Raw genomic sequence first — 12,842 nt, forward strand, 5'->3', positions numbered from 1 at the left:
TGGTTGAACTAGTTTACACTCCCACCAACAGTGTAAAAGTGTTCCTATTTCTCTACATCCTCTTCAGCACCTGTTGTTTCCTGACTTTTTAATGATCGTCATTCTAATTGGTGTGAGATGGTATCTTATTGTGGTTTTGATTTGCATTTCTCTGATGACCAGTGATGATGAGCATTTTTTCATGTGTCTATTGGCTGCATAAATGTCTTCTTTTGAGAACTGTCTGTTCACATCCTTTGCCCACTTGTTGATGGGGTTGTTTTTTCTTGTAAAGTTGTTTGAGTTCTTTGTAGATTCTGGATATTAGCCCTTTGTCAGATGAGTAGATTGCAAAAATTTTCTGCCATTCTGTAGGTTGCCTGTTTACTCTGATGGTAGTTTCTTTTGCTGTGCAGAAGCTCTTTAGTTTAATTAGATCCCATTTCTCAATTTTGGCTTTTGTTGCCATTGCTTTTGGTGTTTTAGTCATGAAGTCCTTGCCCATGCCTATGTCCTGAATGGTATTGCCTAGGATTTCTTCTAGGGTTTTTGTGGTTTTGGTCTAACATTTAAGTCTTTGATCCATCTTGAATTAATTTTTGTATAAGGTGTAAGGAAGGGATCCAGTTTCAGCTTTCTACATATGACTAGCCAGTTTTCCCAGTACCATTTATTAAATAGGGACTCTTTTGCCCATTTCTTGTTTTCGTCAGTTTGTCAAAGAGCAGATGGTTGTAGATGTGTGGTATTATTCCTGAGGGCTCTGCTCTATTCCGTTGGTCTATATCTCTGTTTTGGTACCAGTACCATGCTGTTTTGATTATTGTAGCCTTGTAGTATAGTTTGAAGTCAGGTAGCATGATGCCTCCAGGTTTGTTGTTTTGGGTTGGGATTAACTTGGCAATGTAGGCTCTTTTTTGGTTCCATATGAACTTTAAAGTAGTTTTTTCCAATTCTATGAAGAAAGTCATTGGTAGTTTGATGGGGATGGCATGGAATCTATAAATTACCTTGGGCAGTATGGCCATTTTCACAATATTGATTTTTCCTACCCATGAGCATGGAATGTTCTTCCATTTGTTTGTGTCCTCTTTTATTTCGTTGAGCAGTGGTTTGTAGTTCTCCTTGAAGAAGTCCTTCATATCCCTTGTAAGTTGGATTCCTAGGTATTTTATTCTCTTTGAAGCAATTGTGAATGGGAGTTCACTCATGATTTGGCTGTTTTTCTGTTATTGGTGTATAAGAATGCTTGTGATTTTTGCACATTGATTTTGTATCCTGAGACTATGCTGAAGTTGCTTATCAGCTTAAGGAGATTTTGGGCTGAGACGATGGGGTTTTCTAGATATACAGTCATGTCATGTGCAAACAGGGACAATTTGACTTCCTCTTTTCCTAATTGAATACACTTTATTTCTTTCTCCTGCCTAATTGCCCTGGCCAGAACTTCCAACACTATGTTGACTAGGAGTGATAAGAGAGGGCATCCCTGTCTTGTGCCAGTTTTCAAAGGGAATGCTTCCAGTTTTTGCCCATTCATTATGATATTGGCTGTGGGTTTGTCATAAATAGCTCTTATTATTTTGAGATATGTCCCATCAATACCTAATTTATTGAGAGTTTTTAGCATGAAGGGCTGTTGAATTTTGTCAAAGGCCGTTTCTACTTCTATTGAGATAATTATATGGTTTTTGTCTTTGGTTCTGTTTATATGCTGGATTACATTTATTGATTTGCATATGTTGAACCAGCCTTGCATCCCAGGGACGAAGCACAATTGATCATAGTGGATAAGCTTTTTGATGTGCTGCTGGATTCAGTTTGCCAGTATTTTATTGAGGATTTTTGCATCAATGTTCATCAGGGATATTGGTCTAAAATTCTCTTTTTTTGTTTTGTCTCTGCCAGGCTTTGGTATCAAGATGATGCTGGCCTCATAAAATAAGTTAGGACGATTCCCTCTTTTTCTATTGATTGGAGTAGTTTCAGAAGGAAGGGTACCAGCTCCTCCTTGTACCTCTGGTAGAATTCGGCTGTGAATCCATCTGGTCCTGGACTTTTTTTGGTTGGTAAGCTATTAATTATTGCCTCTATTTCAGAGCCTGTTATTGGTCTATTCACAGATTCAACTTCTTCCTGGTTTAGTCTTGGGAGGGTGTGTACATCCAGGAATTTATCCATTTCTTCTAGATTTTCTAGTTTATTTGCGTAGAGGTGTTCATAGTATTCTCTGATGGTAGTTTGTATCTCTGTGGGATCAGTGGTGATATCCCCTTTATCATTTTTTATTGTGTTTATTTGATTCTTCTCTCTTTTCTTCTTTATTAGTCTTGCTAGCAGTCTATCAATTTTGTTGATCCTTTCAAAAAACCAGATCCTAGATTCATTGATTTTTTGAAGGGTTTTTTTTGTCTCTATCTCCTTCAGTTCTGCTCTGATCTTAGTTATTTCTTCTCTTCTGCCAGCTTTTGAATGTGTTTGCTCTTGCTTCTCTAGTTCTTTTAATTGTGATGTTAGGGTGTCAATTTTAGATCTTTCCTGCTTTCTCTTGTGGACATTTAGTGCTATAAATTTCCCTCTACACACTGCTTTAAATGCATCCCAGAGATTCTGGTATGTTGTGTCTTTGTTCTCATTGGTTTCAAAGAACATCTTTATTTCTGCCTTCATTTTGTTATGTTCCCAGTAGTCATTCAGGAGCAGGTTGTTCAGTTTCCATGTAGTTGAGTGGTTTTGAGTGAGTTTCTTAATCCTGAGTTCTAGTTTGATTTCACTGTGGTCTGAGAGACAGTTTCTTATAACTTCTGTTCTTTTACATTTGCTGAGGAATGCTTTACTTCCAACTATGTGGTCAATTTTGGAATAAGTGCGATGTGGTGCTGAGAAGTATGTATAATCTGTTGATTTGGGGTGGAGAGTTCTGTAGATTTCTATTAGGTCCACTTGGTGCAGAGCAGAGGTCTACTCCTGGATATCCTTGTTAACTTTCTCTCTTTTGGATCTGTCTAATGTTGACAGTGGGGTGTTAAAGTCTCCCATTATTATTGTGTGGGAGTCTAAGTCTCTTTGTAGGTCTCTAAGGACTTGCTTTATGAATCTGGGTGCTCCTGTATTGGGTGCATATATATTTAGGATAGTTAGCTCTTCTTGTTGAATTGATCCCTTTACCATTATGTAATGGCCTTCTTTGTCTCTTTTTGTCTTTGTTGGTTTAAAGTCTGTTTTATCCGAGACTAGGATTGCAACCCCTGCCTTTTTTTGTTTTCCATTTGCTTGGTAGATCTTCCTCCATCCCTTTATTTTGAGCCTATGTGTGTCTCTGCATGTGAGATTGGTCTCCTGAATACAGCACACTGATGGGTCTTGACTCTTTATCCAATTTGCCAGTCTGTGTCTTTTAATTGGAGCATTTACCCCATTTGCATTTAACATTAATATTGTTATGTGTGAATTTTATCCTGTCATGATGATGTTAGCTGGTTATTTTGCTTGTTAGTTGATGCAGTTTCTTCCTAGCATTGATGGTCTTTGCAATTTGGCATGTATTTGCAGTGGCTAGTACCAGTTGTTCCTTTCTATGTTTCTTGCTTCTTTCAGAAGCTCTTGTAGGGCAGGCCCGGTGGTGACAAAATCTCTCAGCATTTGCTTGTTTGTAAAGTATTTTATTTCTCCTTCACTTATGAAGCTTAGTTTGGCTGGATATGAAATTCTGGGTTGAAAATTCTTTAAGAATGTTGAATATTGGCTCCCAGTCTCTTCTGGCTTGTAGAGTTTCTGCCGAGAGATCAGCTGTTAGTCTGATGGGCTTCCCTTTGTGGGCAACCTGACCTTTCTCTCTGGCTGCCTTTAACATTTTTTCTTTCATTTCAACTTTGGCCAGTCTGACAATTATGTATCTTAGAGTTGCTCTTCTCACCGAGTATCTTTGTGGCATTCTCTGTATTTCCTGAATTTGAATGTTGGCCATATCCAGTTCAGGAAGTCTTCCTGGATAACAACCTGCAAAGTGTTTTCCAACTTGGTTCCATTCTCCCCATCATTTTCATGTACACCAATCAGACATAGATTTGGTCTTTTCACATAGTCCCATATTTCTTGGAGGCTTTGTTTGTTTCTTTTTACTCTTTTTTCTCTAAACTTCTCTTCTTGCTTCATTTCATTCATTTCATCTTCAATCACTGATACCCTTTCTTCCAGTTGATTGACTTGGCTACTGAAGCTTGTGCATTTGTCATGTAGTTCTCAAGCCATAGTTTTCAGCTCCATCAGTTCATTTAAGGACTTCTCTACACTGGTTATTCTAGTTAGCCATTCATCTAATCTTTTTTCAAGGTTTTTAGCTTCTTTGTGATGGATTCAAACTTCCTCCTTTAGCTCGGAGAAGTTTGATCATTTGAAGCCTTCTTCTCTTAACTCCTCAAAGTCATTTCCTGTCCAGCTTTGTTCTGTTGCTGTTGAGGAGCTGCATTCCTTTGGAGGGGGAGAGGCACTCTTATTTTTAGAATTTTCATATTTTCTGCTCTGTTTTTTCCCCATCTTTGTGGTTTTATCTACCTTTGGTCTTTGATGATGTTGACGTACAGATGGGATTTTGGTGTGGATGTCCTTTCTGTTTGTTAGTTTTCCTTCTAACAGTCAGGACCCTCAGCTGCATGTCTGTTGCAGTTTGCTGGAGGCTCACTCCAGACCCTGTTTGCCTGGGTATCAGCAGTGGAGGCTGCAGAACAGCAAATATTGCTGAACAGCAAATGTTGCTGCCTGATTGTTCCTCTGGAAGTTTCATCTCAGAGGGGTACCCGGTCATGTGAAGTGTCAGTCTGCCCCTACTTGGGGGTGCCTCCCAGTTAGGCTACTGAGGGGTCAGGGACCCACTTGAGGAGGCAGTCTGTCCATTCTCAGATCTCAAAGTCCGTGCTAGGAGAACCACTACTTTCTTCAAAGCTGTCAGACAGGGACGTTTAAGTCTGCAGAAGTTTCTGCTGCCTTTTGTTCACCTATGCCCTGCCCCCAGAGGTGGAGCCTACAGAGGCAGGCAGGCCTCCTTGTGCGGCAGTGGGCTCCACCCAGATCAAGCTTCCTGGCTGCTTTGTTTGCCTACTGAAGCCTCAGCAATGGTGGGCGCCCCTCCCCCAGTCACGCTGCCGCCTTGCAATTCCATCTCAGACTGCTGTGCTAGGAATGAGCCAGGCTCCGTGGGCATGGGACCCTCCAAGCCAGGCACGGGATATAATCTCTTGGTGTGCCATTTGCTAAGACCATTGGAAAAGCACAGTATTAGAGTGGGAGTGACCCGATTTTCCACGTGCCATCTGTCACAGATTTGTTTGGCTAGGAAAGGGAATTCCCTGACCCCTTGCACTTCCCAGGTGAGGCAATGCCTTGCCCTGCTTTGTCTCACACTTAGTGCGCTGCACCCACTGTCCTGCACCCACTGTCCTACAAGCCCCAGTGAGATGAACCCAGTACCTCCGTTGGAAATGCAGAAATCACTAGTCTTCTGCGTTGCTCACGCTGGGAGCTGTAGACTGGAGCTGTTCCCATTTGGCCACCTTGGAACCGCCCCCCTGCCAACTGAAGACATTCTTTGCTCTCATTTCTTTTTTAAAAAACATAAATAGGTGACCCATGACATTCTCCTGTGTGTCTGTCCTGTCTGAATTGTAGCAGATAATCTGTACTTGAGTAACGCAACCACCCATCATCTAACACTAATAAGGCAAATGTTTGAGAGCCATGGATGCCTGCAATTTTTCAGCATGACTACAAAAGAAGTTACTGCATCACATGTTGACTCCTTTGTCTGCCAGGATGGTACCTAAAAGGTCTTTTTTTCATACAGTCTTAAGACTTGTCAAAGAGAGATTATGGACTTGAAATCAATAAAATGCCAATAAAAACGCTCTTTCTATCAGTGAGGATCTAGAGACACTTATGACTTCCTATGTTTGCTTGTTTAGGCATTGCTCTAACTTTTAATGTTTATATATTATTATATCTATTTCTGTAAAAATATTGAAGATATTGGATGATTTAGGTAAATATTAACTTTGGAATAATCTATAAAATTATGAAATTGTGTCAATTATTTTCCAAGTAGTTATTTACTTCAGTATTCAAGTATAACTATTGCCTACTTATATTTGTAGAATAAAATGTGTGAAATTAACTTATTATTATAGCTATTTTATTTGGTTAGCTTATTTTTATTAGTGTGATAATGTATTTCAGGCATAAATCCCAATCTATTTTCTGAGAGATTTTTGTGCAATAGCCATTTCTCTTCATTTATAAATATATTCACTTCAGTATAAAATTAAGAAATCTGAACTTTCAGTTAAAATTTTTGAAAATTCCTGGCCAGGTGCAGTGGCTCATGCCTGTAATCCCAGCACTTTGGGAAGCCGAGGTGGGTGGATCACCTGAGGATGGGAGTTTGAGACCAGCCTGACCAACATGGAGAAACCCCATCTCTACTAAAAATACAAAATTAGCTGGGTGTGGTGGTGCATGCCTGTAATCCCAGCTACTTGGGAGGCTGAGGCAGGAGAATTGCTTGAACCCGGGAGGCAGAGGTTACAGTTAGCTGAGATCGCACCATTGCACTCTAGCCTGGGTGACAAGAGTGAAATTCCATCTCAAAAAAAAAAAAAGAAAAAAGAAAATTCCTTAGTAGACTTTTTATAGTTGATTGATATTCTCTATTAAAGTTGATATTTTACTTAATTTTAATATATATTTGCCCTCCTTAAACCACATACATTAGTTTCTATATTTATACCTTCCAAATGTCTCTTTGTATCATTTACTTCTTGAGTAACTTTAGATATTGTCATGATATTATGATTCAAGAGAGCAAGAGTACCCATTAATATTATTTATTAAATTGACCAATTCAAAAACATGAACACGAATGCAAGGATTTTCCCCTATAATCAATACCAGTGATGCTATTCTATGAATTGAGTTATGTCAATAGCAGTCAGATAATTTGCAGAACATTCTGGTGCAATCTGTGCTTTCAAAGATAGAATGTAAAAAATGTGGAAAGATGTCCTTATTGAATTACAAGAATAATGATAGTTTTAGAGTAAGTTTTACACTGTAAAGTTAAAGGACCTATGACACTAAAGTAAAAAAAGTCTGTGGGTTATTTTATTGGGGGGATTTACAACTTATTCTTTGTAAGTCAGATTCTTAATAATTTCTATATATTTTAAAATTAGAAAAATATTCCAGGACAAACTATATAACTGTTGCATATATAAATGGAAGGGGTGACACAAAACTAAAATATATATGTCTATAATTTTAAGAAAAAATGTTTTTTCAAATATTTTTGAGGGTTTATAGAAGAATACGTTTTCTTCTATAAAAATCAAGAATGGTTTGCGTACTGTTTAAAGAAAGAGTTGACATTTGCAGGATAAAGATGTTAAAGGATTTTTCTCCCTTCTGATTTGGAGTCTTCATAGACAAGACTTTTATAGTTTTACATTTGCAGAATGTATAGATTTATTCTTATTAAATATATACCATTTTGCAAGAGTTTTACTACACATTGAGTATTGTGGGAATTCAAATATTAACATATAACTCTTATCTCCAAGGTGCTTATTATGCAGTTTGGGAGAAATTACATACTAATGTGAAAAACGATAAAAGCAATTGTCCTAGACCATTTGGCTCCTATAACAAATTACCATAGACTGGATGCTTAAACAACAAAAAATTATTTTTCACAGCTCTGAAGGCTGAAAGTTTGAGACCAGAGTGCCAGCATAATTGGGTTCTGGTAAGGGCTCTCTGCCTGATTTGCAGAGGGTATCTTCCTGCTGTGCCCTTGCATGGTCAAAGAGAGCAGAAAGAAAAGAAAAGCAAGCTTTATTGTTTTGTATCTATGTTTTGTGTTGTTAAGCTAAAACTGTTAAGGAAGGTCACAAACAAGTGGAATTTGATGTAAATAGAATTTCCCTTTAACGAAAGCACTTGTGAGGCAATGTAAATAGTAAATAAATGTAGGGAGCTGGGAATCAGCAATGACTTCTGTCAAGATACTGACCCCACATAAATAGAAAATATATCTAACATGGAAGATAGATCATAAAAGAAAATTTGAACCTACCTGATGGGTAGATTTGAATTACTGGCTTAAGCGGCTGAACTTTGTTCCCAGTATGTTTACTCCATTGAGTGCATGGATTCTTGGAAGATATATCTGGAACCACTTCCAGAAGCAAATGAAAAATCAGACTACAGTCCCATCTCCCATGTTTAAACTCATTTGGTACCATTTCAATAAGTTTTATGTAAGTATTGTATACAAAACTGAAAGCTAAAAAATAAATGTTCTAGGTCATAGGGAGTCAGTAAAATTTTAGGAGCAAGGGTGATTTTATTAAGAAGACTAGTATGCAGGTGGCAAAAAATAGCTATATAATAATAAAATAATGTATTCACATCATCAAGAGGCACAAAGATAGAGGTGGTTTAGGTGGTCTGTGGAGGTCCCACATAGCAGACAGTCTAGCTGTTGTAAGCCATAGGGACAGAATATATATTGACTTTGCTTGCCGCACCCCTCGGCCAGTTGTTTAGTTGGGAAATGGAGTGCCCAATGAAGACTGTGGCAGGTAGAATTGGAGTGAGGAAGCAGAAGCACCATAACTTTCATCCTCATCAAGGCCACATAGAGAGGAGTTCACCATGTGAAGAAATATGAAGCATAGCATGTTTCTAATAAAGAATAAATTACAGGAGCAGTAAATCATTAAGTAAATGCAGGTGGGAGCTTCGGAGCTGATGCCTATGGAGAGCTGGAGATGTAAGGTTATTACAGCTCAGGAAAGAGCAGGTAAAGACCTGAACCAGGGTAGCAGGCCTTGAAATAGAAAGGCATGTGAACTGTACAAAAAATAAACTTATTCTTTTCATTTTTGTATACTTGTATCGTGTCGAGCATCTGAATCAACAATTTGAAACATAGTTTTGCCCTCAGCAAATTTCTAAATGGCCTAAAATTGGTTTGTCCTCCGAACAATTCTAAAAAGACTTTTTGACTTGTAGGACACATTTATTCACTTGTCCTGAAAACCCTACCAATTCTTATGATCAAATTTTTATTTCTCTTCCTCTTTCATTTTTTCCCATTAATTTCTAATTTGCTATTTTTCTCAAATTCTCTATTGTGTATTAACTCACTTTCTTCAATCCTCCTTTCCTTCTGCTCTATCAAAGTATTACTTCCTAAATAAGCCTTCTTGAGCTAGACAATATAGAATCTCACCACTACCTAACACTCCTCTTGTCTCTACTTTGATTTTATTCTAATGCTATATATACTATGTACTATCTAGTATAGTGCATAGTGTAATCATATATGTGATATATATATTTATGTAATGTATATCACAACCTATTTTTCCCTCTCTACTGTAAACTGAAATAGGACACTTTTTAAATTCTGTTCACTGCTATATTCTCTGCACTTAGAATATTTATTATCATGTAGGCATGAAATAAAATTTCATGAGTAAGTTACCTAAAACTAATTTGTTAATTTTAGGGCATATCTTCAAATTCATATGATTTTCACTTAAAAATAATTTACTTATTATTTTTTGAAACCCCACTTTATACTATGTACTGTAAAAATTTTTGAATATATAGAAATGAACAAAAATGTGTGGTCCCATATTTCATGGACCTTAGAGTTTGGTGGGAATGGTGACATTTATGCAAATTATCAAACAAAAGTGCAACTGTAAAATATTACAAATGCTAAGATAACAAAATATACTTTAATGAAAAAGCAAGCAAGGCTACTCTAAGGAGTGACTTTTTGCTAGGGTCATAAAAGAGATCTAAGAGCTAGCTAAGCAATAGAAATAGGCAGGGTCATTGTAAATGGAATGAATGGTCTGAATCAGTAAAGACTTTGGCCCGTGGAGAAACACAAAGGTCAATATACCTGGAGCTTGTAATGAGGAAAGATTAGATGATGATGAATTTAGAGAGATAGACAAGTACCAGAACACAAAGAAACTTCGAGGATCTATCAAAGATATTAATATGCAACTATAGTTGGTCTACTACAGTGGTTGTCAATCATACTAGACCCAGTATCCTCTTTCTCTAACAAATGATTTATAATGCTCTTTTATTATTCAGATTAATTCAGTCATTATATAACCTATGCACATACATAGTTTCAGTAAAAATTCAATACACTGGTAATACTCTATATTATAAAAGAAAAAAGGAAAGCAATTGTGTAATAAAATAATATGTACTTAAATCTGTGTATATGTTTCAATGTTTACATGTTGGAGCATAACTCCATTATAAGACATTGAAGTAATCAAAAGGTTACATTTGTGTGTAGGGTCATCATGAATTGCCAAATTTATGAAGATGAATACAAGTTATTGTTGTGGTAACTTAGATATAAGTGGTGTTATTTCAGTAGCAATGAAAACATATTTCATACAAAATAATTTTCAAACAAAATAAGTGCATTCTTTTCTTCATTTTTACTGTAATTTCCTTCTTAGAAATTTTGGTATAAATTACACCTTGCAAAACATATGTGTTCATTTGTAATGTGCAGCTAGGTTATAGGCTCAGACGGTTACAAATACATTTTTTCACATACATATATCTTTTTCATTCATTCAAAAATCACATATCACACAAAATGAGGGAAAATTCTTAAATGTTTAGGGTTGTTGCACAAATAACAAGAAGTCTAACATCTGATGCATAGAATGTCAATGGTGAGACCACCATCATTTTAATTATAAGTAAAACCCTTCAAATAATTTCCAAAATGTGTCCTAAGGGGTAAATCTACCTACTGATTTTCAAGATCAGTTTTAACTTTTGGGTAAAAGTATTTAAAATTCCAACCCATTATTAAACTTGAATAATTAAAATGCTCATTCAGAAAGCCTAGCAGAATTGAGAAAGTGGAAAGTATGCTAGAAGAATAATCTCTGAGGACTCTAATATCTCTAATGTGGTTAGAACATATACCAATCTTTTTATCTTCTGGACAGCACACCATTTATGTTTCTAACATATGTCCAGGATGCCTGTTTAGTTTTATTCTTTCTTTCATTAGTTATAAAATGTACAATATAAAAATAAGATGTGGCAGAAGATTTGTACCTCTCTAGCCTTACATCAATAGTAAATTTCAGAGCACAACCTTAAATTCGAATAAATGGGTTGCTTGGCTAAAATGTACCTCTGAGAACGACAAATAAGAAATTTCTTAGTCCTTCTTTTTTCTTTTTCTTTCCATTAATTGTCGTCTTCCTTGTCATCAGCATGGCAGTAAAAATTATGTGATGACCACACTGTGAAAAGAGGGAAGGTGGGCAGTATTTTAGGACTGAATCCAGAAGGCATTTCTGATATCCACTGGCTGATGGTTACTTCAAGCTGGTGAGACAGCTTTGTGGTCTGCCTTCTAGCTCTAAAGAGCAAACCAAAGAAGGAAAAAGAACAAGAATATAACTTACATATGAAAGGAGTTTATTTCTGGCCAGAGGCAAAATCTCTAAAGAAGCACTCTATTTTTTTCTATAATTTCATAAGAGTGTGATGTTTTACATTATAGATCATTTTTCCTTAAAACAGTGTCCATTTCCAGGTGATTTAGATCTATGCTCTCATTACCCATTCCCATTCCATAGAAAATGAATTAATAAATATTTAGGGAGTAGTGACAAACTGGAATACTTACAAATATTGACTATAAAATATGTTACACAGGATGTTATGTATTTTTTATTGAAGTGAAATTCACACAACACATAATTAACTATTTTAATGTATCAAATTCAGTGGCATTTAGTTCGTTAAAAATGTTGTTTAGCTACTAGTTATTTCTGGTCTCAAAACTTTGCATCAACCCAGAACACCCTGTACACTTTAAGTAATTATTCTCCATTCCCTTCTCCCCTGTGTCCTCTGGCAACCAATAATTTTTTTTCTGCCTTTGCAGATTTGACTATTCTGGATATTTCGTATAAAAGGAATCATACAATAGGAGACCTCTTATGTCTGGTTTCTTTCATTTACATAATGTGTTTGAGGTTCATACAAGTTGTGAAAGTCGTAGCTACATTCATGCCTCTGAGGCCTCAGCTGCTGGGGATGTTCCTCAAAGTCTTAGATCCCAGCCTTGCAGGCAATTTGTATTCACTCATGGCTAGGAGAGTGAACCTGCACCCCAAGTCCCAGGAAAAATTCAATTCAATTATTCAATTCAATTCAATTCAATTCAATTCAATTCAATTCAATTCAATTCAATTCAATTCACAGTAATTCCATGAGACCCTGAGACCAGGACCCAGGTTCCACAGACACTTTTGAGTACTTATGTCCTGGAACCCAGCACTGCTGTGGCTGTCTATGGAGCACATCAGACTCAAAACCGAGAGATAATCTCCTCACCTAAAACTCTCAACTCTGATGGAAACAAGAATAGGAGGAACTAAAAAGCCTTCGACAGAAAGGATCCTAACAGCCCATACTGCTATTACTGATACCACAAACTCCTGCAGCCTAGACTCCTGAGGCACCCATAGTCCTCATGGACCATAGCTGATGAGCTGGATGGAGACTACATCATTGGATCTACCCAGAAAATCAACATCCAATCAACACTCTTGGACCCAACTGAATATCTACATGGAAAATAATAAAATTGGATCCTTATCTTCCACCATATACAAAAATTATCTCAAAATGGATAAAAGACCCAAATTTAAGACCTGAAACTAAAACTTCTGAAAGAAAACCTAAGGAAAAATCTACTTGACATTGGCCTTGACAATGATTATATATCACATCGAAAC

This window comes from Pan troglodytes, chromosome 10, assembly GCF_028858775.2.
Source record: "Pan troglodytes isolate AG18354 chromosome 10, NHGRI_mPanTro3-v2.0_pri, whole genome shotgun sequence".
Lineage (NCBI taxonomy): Eukaryota > Metazoa > Chordata > Mammalia > Primates > Hominidae > Pan > Pan troglodytes.